The sequence below is a fragment of the Galeopterus variegatus genome, unplaced genomic scaffold (genome assembly GCF_000696425.1).
Source record: "Galeopterus variegatus unplaced genomic scaffold, G_variegatus-3.0.2 Scaffold618, whole genome shotgun sequence".
Classification (NCBI taxonomy): Eukaryota; Metazoa; Chordata; class Mammalia; order Dermoptera; family Cynocephalidae; genus Galeopterus; species Galeopterus variegatus.
Window position 1 is genome coordinate 96,864 of NW_007726729.1, and position 12,190 is coordinate 109,053.

At 40.1% G+C, this 12,190-nt stretch overlaps 1 long non-coding RNA gene across 1 annotated transcript; it reads right to left on the reverse strand.

The window, feature by feature from the left end:
- Positions 1 to 2,161: 2,161 nt before the first annotated feature.
- LOC103588790 lies at positions 2,162 to 10,661 on the reverse strand. Its single transcript, XR_550337.1, has 3 exons — positions 10,484 to 10,661; positions 8,155 to 8,262; positions 2,162 to 2,724 (listed from the first exon to the last, which is right to left on the reverse strand). It is a non-coding gene; the product is annotated as an uncharacterized LOC103588790 (long non-coding RNA).
- Between the last annotated feature and the right edge of the window lie 1,529 nt (positions 10,662 to 12,190).

Below are 12,190 nucleotides of genomic sequence, written 5' to 3' on the forward strand. Positions count from 1 at the left end.
GTTGCGATCCGTTGCCGGACACGGAAAAAGACAAAAAGACAAAAAAAAAAAAAAAAAAAAATTTTAATTAAAATGTTATAGAGAAAGTAAAAAGACTATCAATTGAAAAGACTAGTAGCAATGCCAATATCAGATAAGTAGTACATACCAAGAGCTCTTATTAAACTTATAAGATAAAGACTAACAAATTCAAATAAGAGAAATCCAAATGAGAAACAAATAAAAAGAGTTTACTTCACTAGCAGTCAGGAAAATGCAATCTTAAAATATTAAGCAGATATTATAAAACATGTACCAAAATGATAAAAGCTTAAAAGAGTGACAGCTAGCAAGGGTTATTTGGGGATGTGTAATCAGTATTTTCATACTTTGATGATAGACACTGATAGAGTTTGGATGTACTGTCCTCCCCAAACTCATGTGGAAACCTGATCTCCAATGTGGCAGTGCTGGAAGCTGTTTGGATGACAGGGGTGGATCCCTCATGAATAGATTAATGCTTTCCCTGGGGGCTGGAGGTAGTGAATGAGTATTTGCTCTATTAGTTCTCATGAGAGCTGGTTGTTTAAAAGACCCTGGCACCTCCCACCTCTCTCTCTTGTTTCCTCTCACCATGTGATCTGCTTGTACCCGCCAGCTGCCTGTCACTTTCCACCATTAGTAGAAGCAGCCTGAGGCCCATGCCAGATGCAGCTGTCCCAGAATTGTGAGCCAAATAAACCTCTGTTCTTTATAAATTACCCAGTCTCAGGTATTCTGTTATAGCAACGCAAATGGAATAATACAGATCCCTAAATTGCTCAGTTTTTATGATATGAAATCTGGCAACATCCATTAAAAATATGTAGTCCCCTTTACCCAGAAATTCCATCCTGGGGAATCTATTCTCTACATAAGGATACAGAAACAAAAATATTTATTGCAACTTTGTTTTTAGTAGCAAAAAACAAAATAGGGAATGACTATTAACAGGAAAATGATTGGGATATAACCCTTCCATGGAAAACTATGCAGTCATTAGATAGAATAAGTTAGCTCTATGCCAGTTGACTAAAAAGGATTCTACAATATGTATTTTTATTTATTTATTTTTTCCCTTTTTGTCTTTTTTTTTACTGACTGGTAACGGGATCGCAACCCTCGGTGTCGCGCCCGTACCAGGGACCGGCAATGGGGTCGCAACCCTCGGTGTTGCGCCCGCACCATGCTCAGCCAGTGAGCGGGAACTGGTCTCCACGTGGGATCCAAACCCTCGGCGGGAGCGCCGCCGCGCTCCCAAGCGGCGCACTCTCCAGTGCGCCACTGGGCCAGCCCTACAATATGTATTTTTAGAGGGGAAAAAGTAAGATGCAGAGAAGTATATAAAATAGAATTCTATTTTTTTAGGGGCCAGACTGGTGGCGCACTGCTACAGTGCGCCGCTTGGGAGCATGGCGGCGCTCCCGCTGAGGGTTCGGATCCCACATACACACTGGTTCCCGCTCACTGGCTGGGCGAGGTGCGGGCGCAATGCTGAGGGTTGCGATCCCGTTGCCGGTCCCGGTCCGGTACGGGCGCGACACTGAGGGTTGCGATCCGTTGCCGGTCACGAAAAAAGACAAAAAGGAAAAAAAAAATCATAAATCTTTGAGCACAGGAACTACGAGGCATGAATGATAAACATGTATATAACTTCCTACCTGTCTTTTCTCTTCCTATTTAAAAACAGAGCAAAGTGATTGGGTAAAGTTTTATGTGCTGCCCTCGCAGGTCACTTAAAATAAACTCTTTCGGCTCTCAGAAGTGGCTTCCGTTCAGACCCTCCTGCCAAGCTTTCCGTCGCGTGTGGCGTCCTTGAGGTGGTTCACACGAATTAGACCTGAGTCTAGTGATGCCGGGAGAACTGGAGCTTCTGGTCCAGTCTCCAAGTTTAGTAAAATTTGTTTTTTTAGTTAAATTGTATTGAAGATCTAGTTCAATGCTATTGTTATGTGGCTTTTTTGAAAAGTGTCTGTCAAAAAAAAGAATAAAAAATTCTACACATCTTATATGCACATGTATTTTACATACGGTTACACGAGCATGTAGAAAGATATGGAAGCATACCTATATAACCGTCACATTGTTTAGGAGGGAAAGGTGGATACAGATAAGAAGGAGAAGATGAGGAACTTTGATGGTATCGCTCCATGTTGACTAATTTTTATTGCTCTACATACAGTTCTTACAATCTGGAATAATTGATTACTGCGATGCTAGCAGACTGGATAAACTAATTGAAACAGACCACTACTGTGAAAACAGTGAGAAGTCGTAGTTTGTGGATCCACTCACTGCCAAGCTTCAACTGGGAAGGCTGGAATCTGAGAAAAGCAGCAGTTGGAAGCAGGATAAGTGACTAACATGCTCAGAAAAAAATATGTAAGAATGCAGTTCCAAGAAGAGTTAAAGATAAAATTCACAGGTGACAATTATTTACCAAAAGTGGCTGAAGAGGTGGTGAGTAGGAGAGGAAGATTTCAAATGTAAGAGTGAAGTATTAGGGGATATTGCAGGCCAAGAATGTGTAAAGACTTAGAATCAGGTTTTCACAGTGAGAATCATGTAAATGGAAGATGGATGTGGAGCTCAGAGAAGTAAATGTGCTGACAAAGCAGTACAGTTGGGGTGGACACTCATGGACTCTTCCTTCTGTATGGCACTTCCAAATCCTCCCTATTAAAAGGTCTGGGCAGTTTCTGGTGCCTGTAAAAAGAGAAGAAAGAGAAAAACTAAAAAGATAATAAGTACAAGATTTAAAAATACAGAATTCAGGTGTTCTTAAGAAAAATATGCTACTAAATACCTTAACTTAAAATAATCATGTCAGTATTAACACTAATACTAATACTACTAAGATTAGTTCAGCTCTACTGAGTTCTAAGTGTCATGTAAATATACTAAGTACTTCAAATGTATTATCTCTTTTAAGCTTCACAACAACTTGTGAAGTAGGTACCATTATCTCCATTTTACAGAAAATGAAACTCTTACAGAGGTTAAATAACTTTCTTAAAGTACAATAACATATTTATAATGATGGCCCAGAGTCATCTGTAAATGTTAATTTGTTCAGCATCTTGTATTTCGAAAGTCAGGGATACACACTATCTTCCAAATGTTTTCATCAAAAAAAGTTTTCATCCAAATGAAAGTTGGATTTCCAGAGTGACCCATTCTTCAAGGATTCTAAATAGCTGAATCTTTCACTGTATTATGTAGCTTCTTACTAGATTTCACTAATTGGAGCTCTACAAATTGATTGAAATAAAATTTTTAGGAAATGCTGTAAAATATATTAGTTGTAAATTTTGAGCACTACATAAATTCTATCTACCGCATTTCCTTGTGAACTTCAATTTTAAAAAGCCTCTTTAATGTTTTTGGCAGGATTTTTTTCTAAATAATACTTCAATACGGACTTTTTCTTGGCGATCCATGTCATTTCCTGGAAGCTCCCACTGAGTATACACTTACTATGTAAACATAAAACTTGATTCCCTTAGTAAAAGCATCAACTGTTTGTAAATGCCAATAGGCTTTATGAACAGTTTGCAGCCTGTGAGTAAAGTCATCCCTTTTTTCCCCATATTTTCTCTAGTGCTTTGTAGTATGGGCCACAGAACCTTTAGTAAGGCTATTTAAGAATTCTTGGCTTTAAGATTCCCTCCTCCCCCTGACCTTTTGACTAAACATTCCTTTGTTTTCCTAGAGTAAAGAGTCTGATTTAAAAACTAGCCATCTTACCTGATCACATTTCCTCCAATATGTCAACTTAGCCATAACTGCTTTGAACATCTAACCTTTCCTTAACCCCCATCACGTTCATATAACTACACATAACAATGTATACAGTTCCTTTTCATTTATCAAAAGAAAGAATCCTTGGGGAATAAAGATTTGACAGCTTCTGTTACAAGATAATTGTAATACTTAAAAAAAAAGAGAGAAAGAGAGATGAGACAGATGGTGTACACTGGAGACATGTGGAAATTTGCTTGAAAAATAGCTTCAGAAATTCAATTGAGACTGAAAAGAAATTATGCAAACCATCATTTTTGCATAAAAGCTTCATGGAAAATAAGGAAATTATCTTAATCTTTAGTCTTCCACAATCTTGTTAAGGAGAAAGAATGTCAACTGGACTGATACCGTCTTGGGTTCCTATTTTTTTTTTTTTTTTTTTAAAGATGACCGGTAAGGGGATCTTAACCCTTGACTTGGTGTTGTCAGCACCACGCTCAGCCAGTGAGCGAACCGGCCATCCCTATATGGGATCCGAACCCGGGGCCTTGGTGTTATCAGCACCGCACTCGCCCGAGTGAGCCACGGGCCGGCCCTTGGGTTCCTATTTTTTTTTTTTTTTTTAAAGATGACCGGTAAGGGGATCTTAACCCTTGACTTGGTGTTGTCAGCACCACGCTCAGCCAGTGAGCGAACCGGCCATCCCTATATGGGATCCGAACCCGGGGCCTTGGTGTTATCAGCACCGCACTCTCCCGAGTGAGCCACGGGCCGGCCCTTGGGTTCCTATTTTTAAAAAATAGCCACTTATTTGAATTACAGGGAATAGAGATTATTTTGAGTGAGATTATTAAAAACATTATTTTTTATATTGCTACACTTAGGCTGAATACAGTAATATCAACCATTACTACATTTTTTGATGAGTTACTCAGTGCTTTTATTACATATTATGTATTTTACATGGGAAATGCTTTATAATAAATTTATTAGATATTTCATCAGATTAATTTTTACAGCATAAAGAGATAATGAAAATTTAATTTTAAAAATTGTGTTTTGGTTCACATCTGAGTAACAGCACTAAAAAAAAACTGTGTTTATTACTTTATCATTTAATTCTATTTTCCATAAAAACTTTTTTTGGCCACTGACTGGTAAGGGGAGCGGAACCCATGACGTTGGCGTTATAACATGGTGCTCCAACCAGTTGAGCTAACCAGCCAGCCCTGTGTTTACTACTTTAAAAAAGGATTTTCAATTTGCCCTTTTAAATTTGTTATGCTTGACTTGATTCACACATTACACAAAATTTTAAAAAAGAAAAAGAAATCATGTATAAGAAGCTATGAGGACAGAAATTGTAAGAAATAAGTGAAGGTTCTGGTGAAAATGTTTTGATAAAATCTTTTGAGGGGAATGAGAGACAGAAAAACAGTAAGGAAAATGATTTCAGTGAAAGGAGGAAAATCATTTAATGAATTCAGGCAAGTTTTCAGAAAAACAAAGCTGAAATGTGGTATGACCAATACCTGGTGTGACGATAAGTATGCTTTCATCAACATGAATAAACATACATTATATTTAAGAGTGAGAAAGAAGATGAGTTATGTATACACAAAAGAGAATATGATGGGATCATTTCTACTCATTATGGAATCACAGAATATAGGCTTGTATTTGAGTATACATGTGAGTTAAGGTAGATAAACTGATAAGGCCAACATCTTTTGCCCAATACTGTAATGAAGAAAGAAACCTGGGTCACAATTTCTGAGTCTCTAGAGAATTCATGCACATGTTTTCCTTGGTGTAATTTTAGGCTAGCCTATTTAAATGCATTAGAAAGGTCTACCTTTAGGGGGCCGGCCTGTGGCTCACTTGGGAGAGTGTGGTGCTGATAACACCAAGGCCACGGGTTCGGATCCCATATAGGGATGGCCGGTTGGCTCACTGGGTGAGCGTGGTGCTGACAACACCAAGTCAAGGGTTAAGATCCCCTTACCGGTCATCTTTTAAGAAAAAAAAAAAAAAAGGTAGACCCTTTATCTTTAAGTTTGACGAGAAAGAAAGAAGTCTGAAAATTGATAAACAATCTTTAATATACAAAGATGAGTTACCAAGAAAGATTATGAACTTTCATTTCCTGAAGTTGGGTAGATAAAGCGATTGGATATTTATCTACTCTTTCTCTAATAGTTTGGGTTAGATACAGTTTGCTTGGAAGCAAAAAGACCACACTTAAAGGTTAAACTTTTAAAATGATAATGGAAGTGCTGACTGGTTAGCTCAGTTTGTTAGAACGCGGTGTTATAATACCAAGGTCGAGGGCTTGGATCCTCATACTGGCCAGTTGTCCACCCCCCGACCCCCGCAAAATAATGGAATTTGAGAAGAGAAAATGTTTCCAATAGAAAGGATGAAATCCTATTATCTTTTTCCTCATATAGGTTAAATTTATCTTTGAATATCGGATCAGAAATATCGAAATTTAACAGTATTAAGCAAAAAGACCTTCTGAGGCTTGAAGTGGGTGATGCCTGCCCACATTTGGGGTCCTGGGGTGAGTTGGAGTCAGCCATGTGTGTTTCTTTGGACAGGCTAATATTCTGGCTCCCTTTTAAAACTGATACCCTTAAAAATCTGTCTAACATTTATGAAGAGGAGAGGCTGAGCACTACATGGTGGGGTGGCCAGGGAAGAGGGAGGCAGACTGGAATGAATAGAGGTGGCGACACTCAATTGCTCTCTTATTTTTCCTAGCAAACCAGCTCTGGTTCCAAGATTCAATATCCTTCACAAAACCAAAGCCCCATGTGTCTATGATAGCTTAGCTTCCCTGGTCAATGCATGGGCCACTTCCCTTCGTGCCTCTGGGCAAATGTAGGTTAGTGTTTCTCAAATTCTGGTCCCAGAAGCATTTACATTAGAATCACCTGATTCTTGAACTCAGACTAGACCTCTAAATCAGACTTTCTAGGGAAGAGGCTAGGGCATCTGCATTTTAAATGAGTTTTGCAGGTGATTCTGATTGTATTAAACCTCAAGAACCATCCCCTAAAGATTGGATTAGAATTAGTGAAGTTTGGGGAACTCTAGCTCTCCCCAGGAATTCTGCTGTCAAACACAGCCCCTCAAATGTTCAGACATGTTTCAAGAAGGCTGGAGGAAGATGCAGTTCAGTTACCTCCCACTCATCAGTCTAACTTTCTCCCTAGCATCCTTTCTGATTAAACTGAAATCCTTGGAGAGTGCCTATAAATACTCCATCTGCTCAGATTTCTTGCGAGACAGTGGAGTTTGCACCACCTTCCCACTACTGCAGACCAAAATAGCCTCTCTGGGCTTGCCTGACTCTAAGAGCTGTTTCTTGACAACTATGGTGCTTCATGACCACTTGACTTTGTATAAGGGGATTCCATTGTCCTTAGGTGTTATTTATACAATGAAGATGGAAATAAACGTTTGATGCTGGAAAAAGCCTTATACACAATACAATCCACTACCTAATTATATGGCGACAGATGCAGACAGACAAGTAGAAAAGGCAGGAAGCAAGCATTTTATTGAGTCCCTACTATGTACAAGAGAGGTGCTGCGCTAGATTTTTCAGCAAGAGTTTTGTTATTAGTTTTTTAAAAACAAACTTTCAAAGTAGGTAATATTGTATCCATTTGTATAGATAAGGAAGTTGAAACTCCAAAAATTAAAGAAACTTGCAAAGTCATTCAGTTAATAGGTACAATGGATCCAGGATTAAATCTGGGTTATAATAAAAATAATACCTTCATTTTTTAATCACTTTCTATGTGTTGGGCATATTTTTAAGCATTTTATTTATTTTATTTTTTTATTTTTTATTTTTTTTGTCTTTTGTCGTGACCAGCAACGGATCGCAACCCTCAGTGTTGCACCCGTACCGGACCGGGACCGGCCACGGGATCGCAACCCTCGGTGTTGCCCCCGCTCCTCGCTCAGCCAGTGAGCGGCCGGTCTGTATGTGGGATCCGAACCCTCGGCGGGAGCGCCACCGCGCTTCCTAAGCGGCGCACTATAGCAGTGCGCCACAGGGCTGGCCCCTAAGCATTTTATTTTTATTAACTTTGGTAAAATCACCACAAAACCCCTGAGGCACATAGTATTATTATGCCCATTTATAGGAGAAACTCAGGCACAGAAGATTAGAAACTTGCCCAAGTTCACCCACTTAGTAGGTGGTGAAGCTTTGACTCCAAAGCTCTCTCCAGAATCAAGTACCCTGGAGAGACTGGAAGCAGGGAAAGTAATTATTCTCCAGGTAGGAGATAACCTGGTGTATTAGTTCATTTCTGTTGCTTATAACAGAATCTCCGAAACTGGGTAATTTATACAGAAATAGAATTTATTTCTTACAGTTTGGGAGGTTGGGAAATCCATGGTCCAGGGGGCGCAGCTGGTGAGGGCCTTCTTCTGGGTGGTGACTCTTTACAGAGTTGCGGGGTGTCACCTAGTGAGAATGGCCTGGATAAGAGAGTTAACCTTCTCGGTCACACTTCTTATAAAGCCATCAGAACCACCCCCATTACTCCATGAATGGATAATCCATCCATGAGGGCACAGTCCTCACAATCTAATCACCTCTTGAAGGTCCCACCTTTCAAATACCATAATCAGATTTCCCACCCTCTTAGTACTGTTACAATGGTGGGGGGGTCAAGCTTCAGTGAGTTTTGAGGGGACATGCAATCCACAGCACCAGGCCTGAAATAAAGATTGGGAAGAAAGGAGAGATTTAAGAAGCACTTCTGATGATCTCTGGATCATCTACCTGGATGAAAGGTGGGATGGGGAGAGATCGGGGGAGAAGGTGGAAGGGTTGAAGATAACTACATTTTCTTGCTTGTTTGGGGAACAAAATAGATGGTAATACCATTAATTAAGCCTAGAATGAAGATAAACTGGCACTGCACTCATGTTCTGTGTTACAGAGCTGGCATTTAGCTGTATCTCCAGCTTAACTGTGAAAGAGGAATATAATGTGTCCTCATCTTCTACATAAAACTTATTGACTGATATATTATAACAAAGACTATCAATGGAACTTAGAACACTGCCTACCTGATACCCTCTCTGTAGGGCAGTGAAGTATTAAGGATGCATGTAGCTTTAGGATTGCAATGAATATAACTGCACACTTGATTAAGTCTTTATTGAGAATTATTCACTGGCACCTTCCATGTATTGGCTGTCAAGGATACAATGGTGAAGAAGACAGATCCAGTCCCTGCCTTCAGGGAGGTTATATTCAGGTAAAGGAGATAGGCAATAAATAAGGCATCAAAAAATTCCTGAAAAGTTCTGTAACAAAGATAAATGGGATGTCATGGTACAGCATTATGAGCACAGGGTCCAGGTGACATAGAATCTTGTAAGACACGGAAAATGTTCAGTTTTTATTCCAAATGTCATGAGAAGAAATTGAGTTTTGAACAAGGGGAAAACATGGTATGCATTTTTTTGTGTGGCTCACTTTGAGTGTCACTACATTCAGGGCAAGGTTACGGGGACAAGAGTGGAAGCAGAAAGGCTGGTTAAGAGGGCCAGAAGCAAGGGTGATGGTAGCTTAAACAAAGGTACAATGGAGGTAAAAGAATGTGGGTAGAAATTTAAGTATACTCTGGGAGAAGCTAGTAGACTTGATGGAGAGGGATGGAGAGAAAAAGGGAAATATCACAGATGACCCCTAGGTTTCTAGTTTGAACAACTGGATCAACAGTGCTGTTGTTTAACAGTATCATGGCAAATGGAGGAGGAACAGTTCTGAAGGAAATGATAAACAGACACTGTGCATTTCTAAGCACACTGTACACGTGTAAGCATTTGGTACTATGCATGTGTGAGCATACTACCAAAGCTTACAGAGTGCTCTGGACTGGGATTCTAAAAGCCTGATTTCTGTCACCACTAAGAAAAATAACTTCTCTGCACCTTGTTTTTTCCCATCTTTAATTTGGGAAAAAAATCTGACAGATATGATTGTATCTGTCTTTACTGCTTCAGAGAAATCCTGAGAAGATAAATGAAATATATATAAAAGTACTTTGAAGTCTTGGGAAGATAAGAACTGCATAAATCCATGCTATCATTTTTATGTCACAGGGTGCGTTTATATTTTTCAAATACCCCAGGTCACAGGGGTCATAAACTAACAAGCTTACGTTCTTTCTTTCATGTTCAGTTCCCAGAAATAAAAAGATGAACATGCTTCTCTATCCCCACTGTCCCCTCCGCTATAGTAATCTCTTGACAGGATTTTGCAATTACTAGTATTGTCCCAAACTCTTTAGACCCTGGGAAGAAAAAAACTTTACCCAATATACCTTTGCCTGGGTGATTCTTGGCAGATAATGATAATGATGGTATCTTACTTTAATAGAGATGTGCAGATTCCCAAGAACCAGCACATTGTCTCATCTAATCAGCCAACAACACTTTAAGAATAGTATTATTTTCCGCCATTTGACAGACTCAAGAGGTTTAAGTAACTTGCCTAAGGCTTCGTTTCACAGCTAGAGCAACTAAAGCTAATAGAAGAGTTGTGTTCTAAAAAAATAGAGTGAACATTTAGAGGGGGAAAGGGGAGCAGGGAGATTGGATAATGGGCATAAAGAACAAGTGCGATTTGTAACAATGAATATGCTAATAAAAAATAAATTTAAAAATATATATAGTGAACATGTACCAGTGGCATTCAAAGAACTGCAGCCATATCCCAGATAATATTCATAGGATGTGTGTGCTGGCTTCTTTGATCACTGCAGTCTTGGGACACATTGTCTTCAGTTCTTTGAAAACAGTATGACTACTGATTTTCTTGCCCTGCATTTCAAGAGATGCACTATTTCACCTGTGACCTTGTGTGCTGCTCTCTCTAAAAACAAACAAACCAAAATAAGAACAAAACAAAACAAAAATTGTCCTTTGCTCTCCACGGTAATTACAATATTAACAGTTTCTTCTTTCTCTTGGGAAGAGACATGCTGTGCTCAGTTTTGCCTGAGGTGGGGATATGATGATATGCAAAAGAGAGGGCCTTGGAATAGTGGAAAGAAAACTGGACTTGGAATCCAGAACGCTGGGATTGAGTTCTGGTTCAACATTGCTTATTGAGTTACCTGGGGAAGGCACTTAACCTATTTGAGCTTCAGTTTTAAGAACTGTCAACAGGATGTAATAATCTTTATCTGTTTACTGACTATAATCTTTCAGTCAGCCTCACCTTCATCTGCACAGTTCCAGATGCAGAACTACACGGGCTAAGTAGTCACTTTCTGAATGCCTTGTGTGCAATAATTGGATTATAATTCTCCCTCTAATTCAATCCTTCCCTTGTCTTTCTCAGCTCAAATGCATGTGTATTTGCTCACGTCTAATGGATGGGGAAGTGGGCTATTATTTTTGGTGTTCATCAAGTTTGACTCTCAGCACATTAATCTATTTAGAACGAAGCAGAGGAAGGATGGCATAGAGGGTTGCTGTGAGAATTGAATTAATGCATGTAAAATGTTAGCACAGTGCCTGGCTTACAGTGAGTGATCACTGTTAGTTGTTATCATTTTTTTCTTACTGAGGTGATCCTCATTTGTCTTGAATGGTTTAGCTGTGGCCCTGGCTGGAGACTAGAGGATAATCTGAGACTCCTCTTCAAGTTGTCAGCCTGGTTGATGGCTGGGCAAGGATTTCTTACATAATCTCTATAACCCTTTCTCTTTATTTCCGCCTAGTTTCTGCTCACTTTTGAGGAAGGGTATTTGGGATAACTTTTTATAAGCTGATGGTAAATGCAAATAAAACAATGACAACTTAGAGATCAATGACAAAATTTTGACTTGTTTCAGATTGAGTCTGAAAAACAAACTTCAAAACCTATGGACAACATGTTTTTCAAGACTGTATTTTAGAGTTTACAGGGGTGTGCCCGGGGCAACCAAAACAAAGATTACAGTGATGATGATGGCTGCCTCCCAGGCCCAGATAAAAGAGGCGCCTCTCCGCTGGCTTTATGGTGCCAGCCCACCTGAGGTCACACTTTGAAGAGCCTCCCAAGGCTGGGTTTGAAGCCCACACTACTGTTTTCCTAGTCTTCCTCCTTTCTCATTTGGAATTTTTGGGTCAGCAATCCTCCAAGCTTGGTCGGATTTGCGTCCCGAGGCGATGGCTTCGGTGTGGGCAGATCGGGGAGCAGTGCTGGGCGGTGGCGGCGGCGGGTGGACAGCTGTCCTGGGACTGTCCCCCATCGACTCAACGTGCCTCTCTCACATCTAAGGGGTCTTAATGTACCAAGTAAGTGTCCAGGGCGAACAGACGCAAAGCGAAGCGCGACCGGTTCCCGCCGGGGCTGCTCCCGCCCTTTCCCCGGACCCGGCCCCTCCCGCGCCGCGGCCGCTCC